Here is a 21740-nt window from a genome sequence, read left to right as displayed (position 1 = left end):
AGAAACTTAAAGGAGAAAATCACAACAGACAACTGGGAAAAGGTCCAAAACTGTAAAATAAAACAAAAGAAAACAAAATAACCCTGGTAGAAATGGAAACAATTCAGGGGACAGAATGGTACACTTAAATAAAACAGGAATAAGCTGCTTTGAACAAGTGGTCAGAAAACAAGAATTCTTGTTAATTAAAAATATAAATGGGGGACTTCCCTGGTGGTCCAGTGGTTAAGAATTCGCCTTCCAACGCAGGGGACGCAGGTTCAATCCCTGGTCAGGGAACTAAGATCCCACATGCTGCGGGGCAACTAAGCCCACATGCCACAACTAGAGAGCCCAAGCGTCCCAACTACTGAGCCCACACGCTGTGGAGCCCGCGTGCCACAACTAGAGAGAAGCCTGCACTCCACAACTAGAGAAAAGCCTGCACACTGCAACGAAGAGCCCGCGTGCCGCAACTAAGACCTGACGCAGCCAAAAATAATAAATATTAAAAAAAAAATATATATATAAATGATAATTCCAATGGGTAAGATAAACAATAAAATGTTTATAATTAATGGAGAATAAAAGATAAAGACTACTTTTGAAGACACAAACTAAATACACAAAGAATATAGGAAATAAGAGAAGTTAGGGACCTGGAGGTCAGACAGAAGAGATCCAATATTCCAACAGGAGAGCCATTAAATGCTCCTGAAGGGGATTAAGACAGAAATAACAGAGCTATATCAAGAGAAAAAACCAGAAGACTATTTCCACGATCTGAAGGAAGACACAAGTTCCCAGTCAGGCCTCACCAAGTACCAAGAATACTTACTGAAAAAAGATCTATACCTAGACACATCCTGGCAAAATTTCAAAGTTCCACCAAAAAAGAGAAAATCCTAAAACTTCTCACGTTATCTACAAAGGAACCAGTCACACTGAAATCTAAATGCTGTTAAGATATAAGGAGAAATGCTTTTAAGGTTTTTAAGAAAAATTTTGAATTTAGAATTTCATACTCAAAATTCTTCAGGAATGCAAGCTGAAGAAAGGACATTTTCAGACAGCAAATACTTGAAAAGTCTGCCATTCTATATTGAAAATTACTCAATGAACCCAATGAACTCCAAACTTTTTTGTATGACATGCCTTTATGAGTAAAAAACCATTTGCTCTCAGCATGCATGTCTATTTATAAATTAACATATTATTATACTAATATATTTATGTATATTATAAAGCATATCAAATTTAAAATAATCAGATAAAATTAAATAATTTAATTTTTAATATATTCTGACACCCCCCCCCAAATTATCCTGTGTAACCTGTTTATGTGGATGCTTCGTTTTGAAGACCACAGCTCTAACCAAATGAAAATGAACCCTAAAGAAAGAAACCATGGGCTTGAAAAAACAACAGAATTGAACAGGTCTCAGTAGAGAAGGAAACTAAAAAAGAACTAGGAGAATTCACTACAATTTGACACTTAGAAAATTTTCCATTGGTAAAGTTTTTATGTACATAGGATTACATTTCATTTTCTGTGAGGCCACCCTACTTTGTTCTATAGTAAGTATTTATATAATCACATTATAAATATTTCCAGGTTTAAAATTTTTAGAATTGGTCTGCAAAAAAGAAATTAAAATGCAAACACCTTGATGATGTAGCCTTAACAACGAATAATAATTGGGAGATTGACGGAGTGAGGAGAGAAATAAGACTATCATTCACAGAGGTAGGCAATACTGTCTAGAACTAAAAGCAGGCACAATTTACAGTGGGAAGTGGAACTGGGGGTGGGAAGGTGACTTCCTCTTCTTTTTACTCTTATGTAATATGAATTGCAATATAATTACGACTTCTATTTTTAAGAAGCATTATAAGCAGGAGGGAAAGCAGTACATAACACAGTATGCCCATTTAGAAAACTGAAATTGGTTACTGATGGCCATAGTCAGCTCCCATTAAATACACCTACCACCTCCATCACCCTCCGTTCATTTACTGCCTTTTACTACTGAGTTTTATGTGCACAGAACAGCTGTGTTTTTACCTAAACTATGATCTTCTTGAAGGTTTTTCTGTTTTATTCATTTCTGCAATGCAAAGCCTAGCACAATGCTCAGTGTTTATTTTTTAAAAAGAGGGAGGGGACTAATTAAATGGTCTGAGGAAAATAATGGAGAAAAGCCATCTTGTAGTTCCAATCACTTAAAACCAGTTTATCTCAAGTTTACTAAAGTTCACTAAAATGCATATAACACGGAGAGAAAGGCTCCTCTTTGAAATAGAAACAGCTGTGACTCTCAGGAGAGTGAGTCAACTCAGTGGCAGCACATCTAAACACAGGTCCTAGTAAAAATTTTAGGGGGCAGGAACAGGGGCTGATGAAGGATATAGCAACGGAAATACTCTGAACCCTCAAGAAAAAAAATGGCTGGGGGTGGGAAGACCATTCCTCCTTCCTGACTATATATATTCCTATAGAAGAGGAAAGCCAAAAGAGCTGGGGGGGAGTGGACGGGCACCCAGGAGTCACGGCTTATGATGAAATTACGCAGGGCGTGCGCATGCGCGCGCACACACACACACACACACACACACACACACACACACACACACACACACACACACACGTTGCGCAAATACTTCCATTTACCTCATAGTCTCTTAGTGGGGCCCTTAATTTTTTCCTACTTTGGTTATTGAGAGGCCTAAGTGAAATAGCAGTTTTACAGTTTGAACTCTCTGCCCAAAATAAAAGGTGACTTTTCTTTAAAACTTGGTAATTTGAAATTTTTGTAAATCAAAAGCAGGAGACTATGGGTAATTTGATATGGTCCAACCAAGTAGTGCCAGCCTCTAAGTGATTACAAATGGTAGACTCACAGGTTTATATTTTTCTAGGGCAGTGATTCTCAAATTTAACTGTGCATTAGAATCACCTGGAAGCCTTGTGAAACCAGAATACGGAGCCCCAACCCTAGGATGAATGATTCAGTGGGTCTGGGTTAGGCCCCAGAATTTGCATTTCTAACAAGTCTCAGATGGTGCTGATGCTGCTCGTCTAGGGATCTCACACTGAGAATCACATTTCTAGTGTGAGGATTAGACCAGAAAGCTATTATTACCAATAATACAAAAATCTCATCATCCCTGCTGCAGCTATCCATCTGTCCTCTACTTATGACTAAGTCTTCCATTTTATCTGAGTATTATCCTGAGAGGTAGATCTCTTGGGCTAGTTTTCAACTTCTTTGTTTCAGGGTCTTATTCCAGTGTTATGGAATCTGTTTTGAAATCTACAACATCCTCTAACACCGATAGTAAGGAGGTAGTTCTAATAACATATATATGGAAACTTTATTAGCATAGGCAAAATACAGACATTTTAAGATGAACTCTTTCTCTATTTGATAAATCCTAAAAGCCATTAATACATGTTGGTGAAGGTTTGCACACAAGCAGGGATTTAAAGCCTCTACTTACTGTTGCCTTGTCATTCAACGCCAAGGTTCTCCCTTAAAAAAAAGAACAAAAAACTAAAAGTCAACTCCCATGTACACACACTGTAACCCCAAAAAATCACTCCATTTCTGTCGCTTTAATGTATTTTTTTAAAAAAAGGATTAAAACTAAAAGTCATTTAACATTTCTTGACATAGACGCAATGTCATTTTCCTTAACAAAGGTAAAAATGGAAAAAAGCCCTGGGGTCCATGTGTTGAGAGACCTGGATTCTATCCCTGGCCCTTTTTGGTTTCAGAACACATGCCCTTTTGCACATCACTGAGCTGTTGGCTAAACAAAGCATTCAGGGCAAGAATCACTAAATCCTATCCAGTTCTAACATAAGCTTATACAGTAAGACTCATACACTGTAGACTAAGATGTACTCGATATCACTACATGGTTTCCTCACAGTGCAATGAACTTCTTGGAAAAAAAAGAATCGACTACAGATCACTTCAGAACCTGATTGCGTTTCCTGTAGCATTACATATTAAGGACAGTCTGGCTCTTTGGCAACCATTTAAAAAAAAAATCATCATTTAAAAACTAGATTTATGTCATGCTAGTTGCTACAAGTTCAATTGTTTTCGTATTACTTGTGTAATGACATATACAAGGCACAATAAGAAAATTATAAGCCTATCTGCATCTATATTAATAGTCATATCCCCTTAAGATGTATGAAGCAAATATTTCACTTTCTAAAAGGAGGCTATTTCCAGAGGAGGGTGAAGGAAAAAATATAAGTAAAAGGAGGCTATTTCCAGAAATCTTATGAAGACAGTATTGGGATTTTAAAAAATCAGCCTTATTTAAATACTTAGCATGGCAGTTTATGACTATGGTCATTAAACTTCGTGAGGTAAGATTTTATAAATTTTATTTATTTATTTTTGGCTATATTGGGTCCCCGTTGCTGCACGCGGGCCTTCTCTAGTTGCGGCAAGCAGGGGCCACTCTTCATTGGGCTTCTCATTGTGGTGGCCTCTCTTGCTGCGGAGCACAGGCTCCAGGCGCGTGGGCTTCCGCAGTTGTGGCTCACGGGCTCAGTAGTTGTGGCTCGCAGGCTCAGTAGTTGTGGTGCACAGGCCCAGTTGCTCCGCAGCACGTGGGATCCTCCCGGACCAGGGCCCGAACCCATGTCCCCCGCATTGGCAGGCAGATTCCCAACCACTGCGCCACCAGGGAAGCCCTAAGATTTTAAATTATAGTAATATATAAACTGTGGTGAACCAAAACAGGGCAAGACTAGCAGTCAGGAGACTACTCACTATGGCCAAGCTGCAAGACCCCACCCCACCCCCCATTCCTTTGTTTTTTTTTTTACTCATTCATTTGTTCCTTTATAGTCTCTCTCTCTCTCTTATTCACTGACCCGTTTGAGTATCTTGGGAGGTTCTACGCTGAGCTAAGCCCTGTGGAGACAAGGAAGGATGGCATTATTTGAACTAGATCTCAGGGGTCCCTTCAGGTAGAATATTTATTCAAGATCTAGTTTATAAATTATAGCAACAGACTCTTTATCAAACACAAGAGGAATAAGTTATCTCAATCAACAAACAGTAGATAACTTAACCTTATTCCTTCTTTAAGCACCAACAGTGTTTTAATCTGTTGATCTCGCCTGCCACTTCTTCTGTAAAATGTTTACTAACCAACCGTTTATGTTTACTCCCATACCATTTTCTTCAGTAAAATGAATTACTCCTTAGGTACCCAAGCACTTTCATAACCAATGCCTCTCATATAGAATTAACCAAATTTATTGTAATTATTAGTACAATAATCTGTAAGATTTTACTTCACACTTTAGAATTTTACTCCTATACATATTATCTCATTTGATCCTCTAAACAACCCTGTGAAGTAGTTACTTCTATTTTACAGACAGGGAAACTGAAACAGAAGCAATATGATCTAAGGTCACAGAGTTTAAAAAAAAACCAAAAAGACCAAAAAAAAATTCAGAAATTGAATCCAGGATTTTTTTTTTGGTTTTTTTTTTTCCACATTTTGGCCATGCCCCACAGCGTGTGGGACCTTAGTGCCCTGATCAGGGATTGAACCTGCGCCCCCTGCACTGGAAGCACGGAGTCTTAACCATGGGACCACCAGGGAAGTCCGTGAATCCAGGATTTTTAACTGAAAATACTATGGTTTTTTTCAATTCATCAAATATGCTGAACTCCTTGAGATTATATTTTCACCTTTACGTACTGCCTAGTGTATACGATGGCAGATACTAAGCAAAGACATATTGACTAGATTTGAAGTCAACTACTGGAAAGGTATTACATATTTACTAGACAGTACAAAATTTATTGCTTCCTAAAAAACAAAGTACCAGATATAATTTAGTATTACAGAATGATCCATGGAACACCATCAGGGTTAAGAATTTGGTTTCTGAATTTAGAGTTAGGTGCAGATCCTGAAGCTGTGTAAGCTCTCTGGGCCTCAGTTTTGTTTGTAAAATGGGAATAATAAATGGTAATTATCTCAAATGACTGGTGTACTGAATGGGAGTGTATAGAAGACGCCTAGTATAGTGTCTGGTACATAGAAAGCACTCAATAAATTAGTTTAATGTGTATGAGTATTAATATGAAACTAAAAAGTAGAACTAGTTTACAAAACAGTAATAATCTCATGAACTATGAAGAAGAACAGAGTTAAATTTGCCTAAGTATGTTTTTGAGGTTTTGTTTTTACTTTTTCAACCTTTATCACTTGGCTCTCCATGAGCTATTTACATGAGCTATGAACACTACTGCTCTCACGCTGCTGCTCTCACACTGCTTATCTCTAACAACTTCCATCTCCCTTTTAATGCAAGTAGTGTGGAGGTGTAGTTGTAAAAAGATAGACTAACATCCAAAGTGTCTCTCAGGAATTGTGTAAACTTCTAGAGAACTTTCTGGAGTAATGGAAATGATCTGTCTCTTGACTGGGCTGTTGTTACACAGGTGAACGTATCTGTCAAAACTCATTGAAATGTACACAAAAGAAAAGATGTGTATATGAAACAAGGCAAGTTAAAAAAAAAAACAAGTTTTTTTAGGTTTTATAACCCTTGAACAAGTTACTTTCCCTTTTTGGCCCTTAGCTTTCTCATCTTCAGAAAGGGAATAATTTCTCATACAGAAAGAATATAGTAAGTGTTAAAGGAGATAAGGTCTATAAAATACTTAGTTTCTGCACAGTTAGTTGCCAATTCTGGATCCACTTAACATTAACCCTAGGCATTTTTCAGATTTATTTGAGTCCTAAAACATTCCTCCAAAATAAAACCTATATTCTCTCCCTCTCCCTTCTCCTACTCTTCCCCTCACCTCTTTTATTTTAGGAAAATATGAGTAAATATTTGATTAAAGCTTTTGCCTCCATAGTTTTTTTTTAACAAATCATAATAGTCTTTTGCCTTCATATTTCTCTTCCTTCTCATTTAATTATAGTCAAGAAAGTGAGAATTCCCTGGGGGTCTAGTAATTAAGACTCCGCGCTTTCACTGCCGAGGGCCTGGGTTCGATCCCTGGTCGGGAACTAAGATCCCGCAAACCACCTGGTGCTGCCAAAAACAAAACCAAGTAACAATTCCTGTTACTAGTTTTCAAATCACTTTTAAAAAGTGTCTAAGCAATGTTCTTTGTTCTAGAATTCCAGGACACTGGAACAATTTCACATTCATCTAGCAATTACTGAGCAAACATTTATTAAGAACCTAAATCGGTCAGGCACTGGAGAAACAAAGATAAGGTCAGAGAGGCAAATACCTAACTAAAACAGATCAAATAGAACTGCTAAAATCATATCCTTTTCTTACACCTGTGAAGGATCTATTGGGTTGGCCAAAAAGTTCCTTTGGTTTTTAAGCAAAAATAAAAGACACATTTTTCATTTTCACTAAGAACTTTACTGAACTTAACGTATTCACCATTTTGTTCCACTACCTTCTGCCATTTTTCAGGCAACTTCATAATTCCATCTTCCCAAAACTTATCTTTTTGAGCAAAGAACTGTTCCATGTGCCTTTTACAGTCTTCCAGGGAATTGAAATTTTTTCCATTAAGAGAATTTTGTAAAGACCGAAATAAATGGAAATCCGAAGGTGCAATGTCTGGTGAATACGGTGGATGATCAGAACTTCCCAGTGAAGCTGAAACAGTTTTTGCCTGGTCATCAAAGAAACGTGCGGTCTTGCGTTACCCTGATGGAAGATTATGCGTTTTCTGTTGACTAATTCTGGACACTTTTCGTTGAGTGATGCTTTCAGTTGGTCTAATTGGGGTTCAGTGGAACTTACTACCTAGGATAGCTTGACCAACTACGAAAATAAACTTGAATATATTATTTTAATAACAGAACTTGTTAGAATTAATCATTTAGTTTTCTGGAAGGAGCTCAAAATAGAGGACTCCCTTCCAATCCCACCATATACACAACATCACCTTCTTTGGATAAAGACCGGCTTTTGGTGTGGTTGGTGGTGTTTCACTTTGCTTGCCCCACGATCTCTTCCGTTCCACATTATTGTACAGTATCCACTTTTCATCGCCCGTCACAATTTGTTTTAAAAACGGAACATTTTTGTTATGTTTAAATAGAGAACTGAATGTGGAAATATGGTCAAGAAGGGTTTTTTTCACTTATGTGGAACCCAAACATTAAAGCAATTCACATATCCAAGCTGATGCAAATAATTTTCAATGCTTGATTTGGATATTTTGAGTATGTCAGCTATCTCCCGTGTGGTATAATGTTGATTGTTCTCAATTAATGTCTCAATTTGATCGTTATCAACTTCAACTGGTCTACCCAACCGTGGAGCACTGTCCGCAAGAAATCTCCAGCATGGAACTTCACAAACCACTTTTGACACGTTTGATCAGTCATAGCACCTTTTCCATACACTGCACAAATCTGTTTTTGCATTTCAGTTGTGTTTTTACCTTTCTTGAAATAATAAAGCATACTATGCCGAAAATGTTGTTTTTTCTTCCATCTTCAATATTAAAATGGCTACACAAAAATTCACCAATTTGGTAAGTTTTTTTTAATGCACGCTGATATGACAGCTGTCATAATACAATCTAACAAAATTGTTTCAAATGAAGTTAAAGACAACTAAGCACCACTTGAGTCATCTTATGGAAAAAAACAAATGAACTTTTTGGCGAACCCCATAGTAAAAGGAGTTGGAAGTAGTTAAAGAGTTCTTCTGACTCACCACTGTTGCTTCCAGACTACTTTTCCAACCTAACAAAAGTGTATGGCAACTGCATGAGTCCATTCTTAAAAAATTCTCTTACATTCTTCTCTCTTGCAATCACCTACTCACCTCTCTGAGTTAGACTCCTTCATGGAGGACTTCAACCACTGTCTCCATTGTCTTATTCACTATTCCTGCCACCACCCTGGATGACTGCACTCCAGTGGACTTCTTTCCTACCAGCATCAAAGTTCTTTTACCTTCCTGAATGATCTCACCCACTTAAAATTTTAGCAATCTTTTTCAGAGATTCTGACTTGGAACTTACTACCTAGGATAGCTTGACCAACCATGGAAATAAACTTGAATATATCATTTTAATAACAGAACTTATTCCTATTCTGTCCTCAATTTAATCCCCCAACAGCTCTTATTACCAACACTTCACTGAGTCCATACCATTCTTCTTAAGTCATTACTCCCTTATGGCTTCCCTTCCTTCCTTATCAAACTCAAAACCCACAGTGCATCACTTCAAAAACTCTCTAGTAAGCATGCTTAACATTTCACTCCTTTGTTCTTTTATCGCAACAATTCGGTAAACCCTCCATTCTGTATCAGTCTAACCACCCACTGTACGCTCTGTTATTTGGGTTGCTGAGCAATGGTGTACAAAATCTTTTAAAAAAGCAGAATAACAGCTTCTGAAGTGTACACTTTCATTAAATAGGTACTTCTGTTTTTAACTAATTGATTTCAAGAGGATTTGTTGCAAAATAAAAGTCTTACCAAATGATGAAATAATTAAACTAGAAATTCAGCTCCTTAGTTGTACTAGACTCATTTTCAGTGCTCAACATACACAAGTGGCGAATGGCTACCATAATGGAAAGTGGGAATCATAGAACATTTCCATCATCACACAAAGCTTTACTAAACAGTGCTGCTTACTCATTCTATGGCAGAACTGCTCAAACACTATTCAGCTTACATAACCTACAGTTTCTCATGGACACCACTTATTGCTATCCTTGTGACTTCATGAATCTTGCAAGCTGCATGAATATGGAACAGGCTGGTACCCAAAGCAGTCAATGAAGGCGGAGGCATCAAATCTCTTACCATCACCTGAGACCAAGAGGAGTTAGTTACCCCTAATCATTTATGTCCCAGCCCACTTCTAATCATGGAGATCCCCACCTTGATACTGTCACTGGTTACACTGTATCTGAGATGGGTTAGGGAAAGAGAGGTGTACTTAAGATTCCTTTCAGATTTTACCACCTGTTAAAGGCAGAACTCATTATTACACATGTCTCTCACCTATCACTAGACTAGACCATGGCAGCAGCTGGAAATAAAAATTCTACCAAACCCACTAAGGCTTATTTTAATGCAACTATTAATAATAGTATTTCATTAAAAATTAAAGTCATTACAAATGTTAAATTGGACAAGATGCTGGGACAAAAGACATAAACTAGTACTATCCTAGACAAAAGCAGGAAAAACCACCATCCTTGAAAAAGATAAGAAGAACTACCACTTTGGGGAACTCTAAATTATAAAATCTAGGGGAAAGAAATGGGCAAAACAGCATGCCTTAGGATACAGGGTTGTAGGGATCTGTATGTCTCTATCATTACACCTTTCATGTCTATAACCATTAAAATGGCTTAATCCTCCTTAAGGAATCACACTTTGTTAAAGAAAAACATTTCATATAGTTGCTTAGTTTACAGGGGAAAAAAAGAGGAAAAAAAGGAAAGAAAGAGAGAAAAGTTGAAAGAGAAAGAAATGAAGCAAAATGATCCATGAAGAGCAATGTGTTAGGAGACCCTGGATTTTAATCCAGTCTTTTCTGAAATAATGTAACGCACGGTCAAGCTAGACTAAATAAAAGGAGGCTATTGCCATCCACCTACCGGCCCTGCCTCTCAAGGAAATGCTTTGCAAAAAAATAAACTGAGTTGTTCTTATACCTCAAGAGAACACTTTAAGTACATGAATGCCATCTCAGCTCTTCTGATGATGAGCTAATAATCCCAAGATTCTTATGACTAGCAATAATCAGTAACTACTTATGAATATGTAGAGCACAAGTATTTATCAAACAGCTGTGCTACCCACGAACAGTACTTTGCAGCAGTAAGAAATAAAGTCAGATATTAAAATATTAGCTCTAAAAAGGCATAAGACAATGTTAAAAAGGGAAAACTATGAGCTTATCTGCAGTTATGAGTCTGTATGTGTGACTTAAAACAGAAGAAATCAACAACTAATTATGACTCATAAAAGGTACAGGAATGGTGCATCCTTACATATGATTCTAACATGATCTACATTGACTGGGGAATGAGACGAGACTAACCGCAATCCTAACCCTGAAAAAGATACACAGGCAAAAGTATTTTTCACATCCTTGGTATTCACTACACAATTCGATAATTAAAAAAAAAAAAAAAATTAGTAGCAACACTGCCGTCTGTGACACAAGAAAAACTCCATAAATAACAAGAAATTAAGTCTAAAACAATACGTAGCATGTTGTGGGCATTTGGTAAAATTTGCTCAACTTTCAAGTTCTGAAAATTGAGTCAACTCTGCTGGGTAGACAGCACTTCCCCTATTTAAGGGGTTGCAAAACCTCACAAAATAATGAATGAACACAACCTACAATCTGGGTAGATAGTCAAGTAAGAGCAAGTGCATTCCAGTATTGTGTAATTAGAGCTTTGGGGAAATGTTGCAGACTCACTCAATAAAAGGGCCTACAAAACTTTTCACCAGCTTGCAAAATCTTAAAACCTGTCCCATGTTTAGCAATAGTTAGGCAGAAATGCATCATTTGTAAGAAAGTCAGTAAACTATCCAGTGAAGTTGTAATTTTCATGACAGTCTCATTTTCCTTAAATTATACTTACATTTGTTTTATATTCTGCATCTTATCAACTGACAAGGCAACCAGAATCATTTGATGGGTTTTATGAAAATATACATGTCTCTATTCCACTTTCCCTTGGTGTGCACATGGGAGGGGTACGTGGGTATGAGTGAAGAAAGGAATCGTGTATATTTTGAAAAACTAGCCATACCACTTTACACCCACCGGAATAGCTAAATAAATGAAACAATATCAAGCAAACGTTGCAGAGTATGTGGGACAAATAAAACTCTCATTCACTACTGAAAAGACACTTTGGAAAACACTAGATAATGTATACTAAAACTGAACAAAAGCACACACGGTCCAAAAAATTCTACTACAGCAATATGCGCAGATGTGCAGCAAAAGATATGTATTGATACAAGAATATTCTATAAGGGGCACTATCCATTGTGACTCAAAACTGGAAACAACCTATATGTTCATCAACAGTAAAATGGATAAATTACGGTACATATACCTAGTCATACAATGGGATGGAAAACAACAGAATGAGAATGAAGAAGCTACCACTACACACTACATGGATGGATCACATAAAAACTGATGTAAGAAGCCATACACAAGGGTGTTGATGCTGTATGATGTTACATGCTTGTCTCTGAATGTATGTTATACTCCATAAAAGTTTATGTAAAATAAAAAAGCAAATAAATATTTAATAAATAAATAAGCAACCTTGATGCCTAAATGTTTATAATACAATCCTATTCCCAGGGCCATGTTCCCTCCACCCTAAAATTGGGACAGAACACTTTTTAAAATCTTCCCTCATGCTACTCTAATACATTTTTATATTAAAACAAAGAAGGCTATATTAGGGTAACAGAATGCAAGAGTCATATCCTTTTTAGGAGAGAAAACACTAATCTGAAAAGAATTTTAACACCAAAGCTCTCCCTCTCCACATTACCTTGACCACACTCAGATCTTCACCATCCTTCCATCTACCAAGAGTTCACTCTTCTCTGCCATTTATTTAGTGGAAACATTTTTAAAGGAATGAACTACCCTAGAAAGGTAGTTATGAGGATTGAAGCAAAAAGAGCAGATATATGAAGTCTTCAGCATTGTGCCTAAGCACTCAATGACTAAACAGTATTAAAAAATCCCAAACAGTGAGTTTTACAGGTCAAGGGCTATTTCCAATTCATCACTGTAAACACAGAACCCAGCATTTAACAGTTGGTCAATTTATGGAGTAAATGAATGATATGAGCTCAAAACAAAAAGAATAAAATAAAAACAAGGCAAAAGTGGGAAAAAGGGAAATATCAAGAAGTTCAAAGGAAGGCCTTATTTTTATATCAGGGTAAATGACAAGATTTTAAATCTCAAATGAAGCAACAGAATCAGGTACATATTAAAACCATTAAAATAAATAAAAACTGCCTCAGTATTACTTTTCCTCCATATACTTCAAAATGAAGAAGTCAGATGTCTTAACTAAAATTTAAACATGGTTCTTTAATACTGAAATCCTTTAAAAATATTTCTGAATGAATTTCTTATGAGTTTGACAGGAATCATAAGTATATAACAGGTTATTTTTAAGACATCTATCATAGCACGTCAATATTCTGACTAAATATGTCATAACAGAAATGAAAGGAAAGCAGATTTCAGTTGAACCTTTATACAGTGGTATTATTTTTATGAATTTAGATATCAAAATCATCAAGACTGCAATCTTATATTAAACTTAAAAGACAAATTAATAAGATACTTTAATCTCCATCGTGTGCACAAAACACCAATGAACCATTAGATAAGGTTCTAATGGTTCCCTTTTTCCCTTCCTTTTAAGCACATCATCTACTTATATATCTTAGATCAGAAATAGCATCACTGTTTTAATTAACCGACATTTACACAAAGCAACTTATGTGGAAAGCACTATTCTAAATGTAAATATAACTCATTTGGTTCTTGTAACAACTCTTACAAGGGAGGTACAGTTATCCCTTCCATTTTACAGATGAGAACACTGAGGCAGAGATGCTAAGTAACTTACCTAAAGTCACAAAGCTATTAAAAAGCAGACTGGATGCACTCTATTAACCTCTATGCTATACTGCCCAGAGATCTCTGAAGTTAAGCAAAACTAAATTTATCCTGACTTCACTTGATGTTGGGAGGTTAGTTATTTTGAAGACCTTGGGTGATAACCATAAAATGAAGCAGCACTATGGCACAGTTAATTAATTCTAAGATACCCATTTTTTTTCATATTTTAACATATCTAAAATTGATGGCATTTTACAATTTTAACTGACAGTGCTCTCTCTCTGTGGAGTACATAAAGCAGTGGTGCATCTGGTAATTGCAGGCAAGTACGATTCAAAAACTTATGGTATGACCCTCATGGGTTAGTGATAAGAAGTAAATGAGATAAAATATCTAAAGTACTTGACAACTCTGGTACAAATGCTTTAAAAAAGGGCATTTTTTCCCTTTAAACCAAAATGATCTATGAGGAAATTCCATTTACGCTGTAGTAAGTTGTCAGTTTCTCAGGCCCATGTTCAACTAAACCTGGTTATATCCTACTAGGGAAAAATAACTGGTTTCGTTATACAATCTGATGAAGAAATAAAGGACTTTGGGTGGGGAGAAGGCAGGCAGACAAAACAACAGTGAAAATGAGACACCTGAGAAAATAAAAATTATCAACAGTAAAGCATAACTCAAGATACCTCCCAAGTACCACTTGATTCAAGCCAGTTCTCAAATGCCACTGATAAAATGTTCACATGAAAAAGTATCTTCACTTTTTAAAAAATACACTTTGAATGCAAATAACCAAATATGCTTGGTGTGTGCCCATGCCCTACTTGGGCTTTTCTAACAAAACTGGGCATATTGAACTTAACCACCATGTTAAATAACTGGTTAACAAAGGTTTAAACTGATCCTAAGAGCGGCCACCAAAAAAATTTATTTAAATAAAATTCAATTCATTTAAATATTCCTGTGTCAATACTTGCCTTGGTAATTTCAGGATGACTTAATTAATATTCAATTTTTTTTTTTTTTTTTTGGTTTGCTTTTGTCTTATTGGATGAAAACTACCTTTCAGGGTAATTTCCCACTAAAACACCAAAAATTGCATCCAAATTACAACAACAAAAAAACCACCTTGAGCACGCTTTACCTTAAAAATCACTTAATTTTGATGAGGCAGAGGGGAGAGGATTAAAATGCATTTTCACAAGGAAAAACTGTGAAATGTGCTTCAGAAAACATACCAAAACAGGAAACAACAGTATCTTCTTTTAACATATCTCAAATAATATTTTAAAAGCCTCATACTACTTTTCAGTTACACTACAACCTTTGAGATCTTGCATTACCTAATACCAGAGTGAAACCTCTTTCTTTTGTATTTGTTACTCCTAATTATTTTTATAACTATATTACTTTCCCTTCAAGTGTATAAACAACCTACCCCAACCAAAGTCTGAGGTAATGCAATTTTATATTTGTAGGTCAAATTTTTAAAAAACTGCTATTTTTTATGTATGTAAAGTTCTGTTTCACAAAGTTATATAATTCAGAATTTAATGCTAATAATTATTCTGTCCTTTAGAACATGTAGGCAAGTCTGAAGAATATCAGAAGAATTCTACTTATGCATATAAACAAAAGGCCTGGGAAAGTATACCTATAAGAACCATAATATATGAAAAATATATAGCTGTCGTACAAGAATTTACTAAGATTAAAAAAAAAACCAGGGAGAAGACAAGAGCAAAAGCCAGTAGGAACTAATAAAAACAAAATTTTTAAGTTATAACTTCCTTAATATAAAATATAAGGAAGACTGCCTTAGCAGATCAGAATAATACGATGTTTCTACAAAAACTCAAGAAGGTATTTCAGAAGCAAAAATTTTGATTGACCCTATATTCCTGTTATTTTAAAGCAGATGTCTTCTAGAACCTTTATTTACTGTGTTTTTAAATTCCATTTTAACATCATTTACCCTTCTAATACACTATTTTCTTGTCAATTAAGGTTTTGCCAACTACAGTATTCTTCATAAAGTAATTCCTGAAGATGAACTGTGTTCTACTATGATGTAAGACTTAAGTCTAGGGACATTTAGACAACTATCTAAAATAGCATTTAAGGTATCAGGGGAGTGTTATTCCACTGAGCCCAAAAGCACCATCATTGACCATATACCTGATGTTTAGCAGTAAACTCTTAGCAATCCTTACCAAGGCTTTCATTTTAATTCTCTAAATCTGAGAAAAAGTTGTATGTATAAAATTTCTCCCATTCAGAAAAAAATAAATCATTAAAGCATAACCAAAATATTTACATTCTACTATTACTTAATGATTCCATAAGTATAGATATAATAAATAAAATATAAAGCTAACCAGCAAAAACAAAACACCACCTTGGACAATAACAAAGAAAATCTTTAAATCCTGAAGACAGTCTGAAGATATCTCCATGTTTGGTGACTAAATGGGTAGTGATGACATTAATCAAAACAGCAAACTTGCATGCTTTCAAAGTAAACTCCTCTACCATTGCATTGCCCTTTCCATCTCTCCACTTGTCCTTCGGAAACACTCTGCCCAACACTCTACTTTCCTTAGAAAGCCTTCCTTAAGGCTCCTTTTCTGTGCTTACAAGGCAACCTGAATAAACTGCTATGACAGCACTAATCACACTAAACAATATTTAATTGTCCATTGCCCCTAGACTCTGAGGTCTAATTGCATTCCTAAAAGTCTAATAGTTACCGCCTGATAAACAGTACTTAAAAACATATTCTATTTGAGTATGTTCTGAATGAATGAGTTGTAGAGTCTGAGATGCTTATAGAACACCCAGATGGTGATAAATAGAAACATGGGTCTGAGCTCAGGAAGGAAGACATGGTTCATGTTACAGATAAAATTCTACCCTAAATTTAGAATTGTTGCTTTGGCAGATTAAAACAAAAATCATCAAATAGTTTATGGATGGACTGACGACTGAGACATAAAATTTTCTCCCTGTCACTAAATGCAATGTGTACTCTTTAGTTCCCAACTTAATTGATTTCTCAGCTTCAATCAACATAGCAGATTAGCCACGCCCTCCTTTTTCAGTCTATTGCCTTGACTTCAGTGACGCTAAGGAAATTTTCCTCCAACCTCTGGCTATATCTTCTCAGTCTCCTTTGCTCCATTTCTTTTCCTCAATGTTAAATGTTGAAGAATCATAGGGGACCACGCCCCTTTATCTTCTCTCTCTCTACTCTCTCCTTAGGCAATCTCATCCCCCACCTTCCATACTAAAACATCCATTAACAGCTATGTACTGATTATTCCCAACTGAATTATGATCAATACTCCCCCCGTTTCCATAAACTAACAAAAAACTGCTCCTCCCCCAATATCCCCCTAGGTTAAGCACAAGAACCGCTAACCCTGGAAATCGGCCTTCTCCTCTCCCTAGACCCTCAAATAAAATCCATCACCAAATCCTATTAACTTTACTTCCCAAATATTTGTCAAATCCAGCTGCTTTATCTCTATCACCACCAGTCTGGACTGAGATTCTATCATCTCTTGCCTGAATGACTATAACAGGTGAATTCAATTCTACTCAAAGTGTGAGCTGTGGACCAATACTGACCCATGAACTACTGTTATTGGTGTGAGACAAGGTAAATACAGAAACTGAGAGGCAGCATTTAGACATTTTTATAGCAATTTGACAGACACTGCCACAACATCCATTTTACTGTGTATTACTAAAGTACCAGCACAAACTAGAAAGTAAAACAAAACAAAATACGTCCTTCGTCACAGATAAGTTTGAGAAGCCCTGGCCTAACTCGTCTCCTTGCTTTTACACTTGCCTCTCCAATCTGTCCTCCACAGAGCAGCCAAGTGATGTTTTTAAAACAAAAATTAAAGTAACTTACTCAGCTGTTGAACATTCTCCAGTGGCTTCCCACTGCTCTTAGGATTAAGTACAAAGAGCTTAGCAATAATTGACCACTGTGATCTGCTCCAGTCTCATTTCATATCACCCAGCCTCATGTGCTAAGGTCCAGTCTCCACAGGACTTTTCAGTCCTAGAAAGCTGAAATCGCCAGCATCGCCTGGGTAACTCCAGTTCATCCTTCAGACTTCGGCCTGAAAGTCATTTCTTCAGACAAACATTCTCTGATACATTAGTGAGCTTTTGTTGTTTACAATAATTTTCCTTTGTGGCAGTTATCATAACTGTAATTATTATTTTTGTAATAATTCGCTTAGTTTCTCTATTCCCCAACAGAGTTTTGCCATCATGAATACAGGTACACTCTTTCCATAACGTGTGTCACCACAGCCTAGCAAGTGCCTGGCACAGATCAGATGTTCAATAAACTTTTGCTAAGTGAATAAATCTAAGTCAGGAAACAAAATGGTGACCAGGACCACCAAAATGCAAATGCCTGCGATATCTAGTCATATATAAGACTTGGGATACATCTGTATACCAGGTGCTTTACAAAGTTAAATCTTCTTTACTCCCCTCAACAACCTAAAAGACAGGGAAATCTCACTGTTGAGATTTAAAAAAAAAAAAGATTTTTCAGAAAGGTGAAGAATCTTGTCTAAAGTAACCAACAAAAAATTGGAAGGTTGGAAGGTCTGAGAGGCAACAAAGGGTAATAGTCTCTACAACCATATTGTCTGGCTCCATTGCTTACTTAGCTGTGTGATTTTGTGGAAGTTAAGTAATCTGATTCTCAGGTTCCTCATTTGTGAAATGGAGATATAATAAAGCCTTCTTCAATGGATTGTTGAGAGGTTTAAACAAGTTAATATATATAAATCATTTGAAAGAGTGGCTGGCATAGTGCTTTATAAGTATTAGCGATTATCATTGTTTTTAACATTACCAGTGCTCTTATAATTTTATCTTCTTACTTGCTTATTGTCTGCCAGTGCCATACTGATATAAATTACCAAAAAAGCAGAGACTGTGTTATTATTCTCTGGTGGAGCTTTTCTCAAAGACTTAAACCCTACAGAAACTGAGTTAAGTGACTATTTCCTCAGTTCTCTCTCTCAAGGATGGGACACAGGACCATTTTAGGTGCACAGGAGAGTAGTTATTACATACCCTGGATACTTTAGAGCATTAGGGCTTGATATTTACTGGAACCCCAGTTGGGAAGGGCTGCTCTTGTGTATCCCCAACACCTGGCATGAAGTAGGTGCTCATTAAATATTTTTGGAAAGAATGAATATTTACAAAACCAAAGGAATAGTGCTCAGCACAGAGTAGATACTAATTATCAATTTTATTCCACCCCTTCAAAGTTTCTACAAACTTTAAAAGTATGATTCTATGGGAGTCATTTTTCTTGAACTGGGGCAGTCTGTATTATTCAAAGCCAAATGCAGAATACAGACAGTAGGAAAGCCAAGGAATAGAAACCAATGTTGGCAAGAACTATGAAAACAGTAAGAGGTGAAAGATAAGTAGAATTTGGATATGCAGGAGAAAGAGCAAAGGTTATTCTAGGCCAGAGAATAGCATAAACAAAGGCAGTGTTACCCAAAGTTTAATGAACATTCCATTGGTGACACACAAAAAAGATTTTAAGCTATACACAGGCAAACAACTTTATTTTGATAGTTCCATATGCACACATTTTTATGTGTAATTGGGACAGCAAATTGTGATTTCAAACTTTTACTACTTATAACAACATTGAGTTGACAGTACCTATTTGGATATTTTTTTGTGAGTTGTTTAAAAAATGTATCAAGAAAATAATAATGCACAGGAGGTAAGCAAATATGACAGAAATTGTCAGGGTTTTAAAGAGTAAACTTTTGAACACATCAAGGCATGGTCATGTGAATAAAACATAACATGTTAGTAAGAGAAAAGCCACCAGTCTTTGGAATGAAGCCAAAGCTCTATCCTGAGTAGCAATTCAACATAAAGGACAGGTAGGTGTGAAGTATCCAACCAGGTTTGAGTATTTAATTGTAGTACTAAAATTCTCATCGGCAAAATCCTCATTTTTCCCTACGATAAATCTGCTACATAATTCAACTTCAGTTATTCTCAAAACAAAGATAAAAATTTAAAATTTCCAAACAGGTACCTGAAAATGGGACTGCGTGTAGCCTGGTAACTTACCTGAAAATAGGGAGCTAAAACTGTACTTTTCACACCAGAAGGAACTAATTTATACAGTAACAAAATATGAATCATAGCTACCTCAAAAAAGGTGTTAAATAAAAAAGAGCAAAAAGACAGTTTTCCATTCCCCCCTTCCTCTCTCAAAATTATCCTACCAATAGCCAAGCCAAGCCAAGCTAAGAGATGATGATAAAGAACATTTACTGAACTCTTACCAGGCACTGTTGTATTTTACCTGCATTAAGTTATGCAATTATCACCACCATCTTATGAAGTACATCACTAACCCCATTCTACAGCTGTAAGAATACTGAGGCACAGAGAGATTAAATAACTTGCCCAAGGCCAGACCTGGTAGACAGAAAGGCAGGGATTTAGATCCTGGCAGTTCAGCTACAGAGTCTGAGCTCTTAACCACTAGGCACCATTTCTCTCAAGAATAATAGAATGATAATATGAAATATTCCACCTTTCCCATTATGGCAGGAGAGATGTAATTTTCCAAGGTATGAACCTTTTATTACTTAAGTTTCCAGTCTAAGAAACAGGAGGTTCAGCTATATGGAAAAACTGGGAAGATGAGTACTATAATAAAACAATCTAGGCCCAGGAGTATTTAAATACAGACAAATCATCAGAAGCCTCAAAAGTATGGCTGAATGACACTATTCACAGAGAAAGATGCCAAAAGTTGGGCTAAGCAGAAGGTTAATCCTATTTCTACTGGATCTACTGCTTTGAGAGAGAAAATCCCACCCATCTCCTCCCCTTTCTATGATTCAGTACACAAATGCATCAATTCAAGAAGAACTGTAAGGGGAAAGGACAGCAGAAGGGAGCAGAAAGGGGTAAGTCAGGACGTGGACCCTGAACTGCAGAGTGAGCTTGACGTACCTGGGGAGAGAGAACGGATGAGAGGGCAATGTGTGCCTGGAGGTAGGCAGGTTGAGGGCATGCCCACTGGGGTGGAGGCACCGAGTGGTCTGGCTGGAGAGCTGAGAATTCACCCTAAAATGGGCTAATGGGGACAGTTTCAGGCGTATACGTTTGGGATAAGGAGGGATGGACGTGAACGCGGGGGTGGCGTGCAGTTTCTCGCTTTGGGCAGTACTCAAGGTGGGAAGAAGACAAGGTATCAAGGTGCGGGCGAGGAGGTCTACAGGTACAAAGGGGGGAGAATGATAAAGAAAAAAGGGGCAAGGCTTGTGGAGGAAAGTCGGGGGGATCCTGGTAGACGGCAGCTGGGAGATCAATGGGGGAGGGGGTAATTCCCAGGGGAAGTAGAGACGCGCGAGGTTAGGGAGGTCCGGGGGGCGGAGGTGGGGCTGAAGGGCGGGGGCGGAAGGCACGCCTCAGGAGCGGGGGTCCCAGACCGAGAGAGATGGGGGCGCCGAAATGGGGGAGGAGGAGGTCGCTGGGTTTCAGTGCAGGTGAGTCCCGGGAAAGAGGGGGGCAGCCAGCGGCCGGGACCCCGGAGGGGGAGGGGCACCTACCCGGACGTGCGGGGCGGCGGCGGGCAGCCCCGGCGGCGGCTCCTCTCCGGCTGAGGCGACTGAGGTGATGGCGGCGAGTCCCTGTGGCGGCCGCCTCCGCCGAACCGCATCCCTCCTCCCCGGCCCGCCCTCCTTCCCTATCTCCCGCTCCTAAACTTCTTCCCCGGGATAAACAAACCCGCCGCCAGGGGCGGCCGTCTCCGCCGCTCCCGCCCCCGCGCAGGTTCCCCCCCCACCCCCCGCCCCGGGCCCGTCTGGGCTCCGGCTTCCGAGTTGCGACTCCAGCCCCCAGCCCGCGAGGGCGCGTGCGCGCTGCGGCGTCTGCTCGCAAGGCCTTTCCTCCCTCCCTCCCTCCCTCCCTCCCTCCGGCGCCGGGCACTTCCGGGCCGGGCCGGATCCGCTGCTGGGGTTTGAATGTAGCTGCCACCGT

The 21740-nt window shown here is 37.8% G+C and overlaps 1 protein-coding gene across 8 annotated transcripts in view; it reads right to left on the bottom strand.

The window, feature by feature from the left end:
• The window catches only part of SPOPL (speckle type BTB/POZ protein like), a 58281-nt gene extending 36818 nt beyond the window's left edge, over nucleotides 1-21463 (bottom strand). For 6 of the 8 annotated variants that reach the window (XM_061199659.1, XM_061199633.1, XM_061199668.1 and 3 more), the window contains exon 1: nucleotides 21311-21463. The gene's annotated coding sequence lies outside the window, so the exon portion shown is untranslated. Of the gene's footprint in view, nucleotides 1-3480; nucleotides 3513-21310 lie in introns of all 8 variants that reach the window. The other 2 variants (XM_061199651.1, XM_061199643.1) reach the window with 1 other exon arrangement.
• Between the last annotated feature and the right edge of the window lie 277 nt (nucleotides 21464-21740).

The sequence above is a fragment of the Eubalaena glacialis genome, chromosome 1 (assembly GCF_028564815.1).
Source record: "Eubalaena glacialis isolate mEubGla1 chromosome 1, mEubGla1.1.hap2.+ XY, whole genome shotgun sequence".
Lineage (NCBI taxonomy): Eukaryota > Metazoa > Chordata > Mammalia > Artiodactyla > Balaenidae > Eubalaena > Eubalaena glacialis.
The sequence above is the reverse complement of the archived record's forward strand: the minus strand, read 5'-3'. Positions and strand labels throughout refer to the sequence as shown.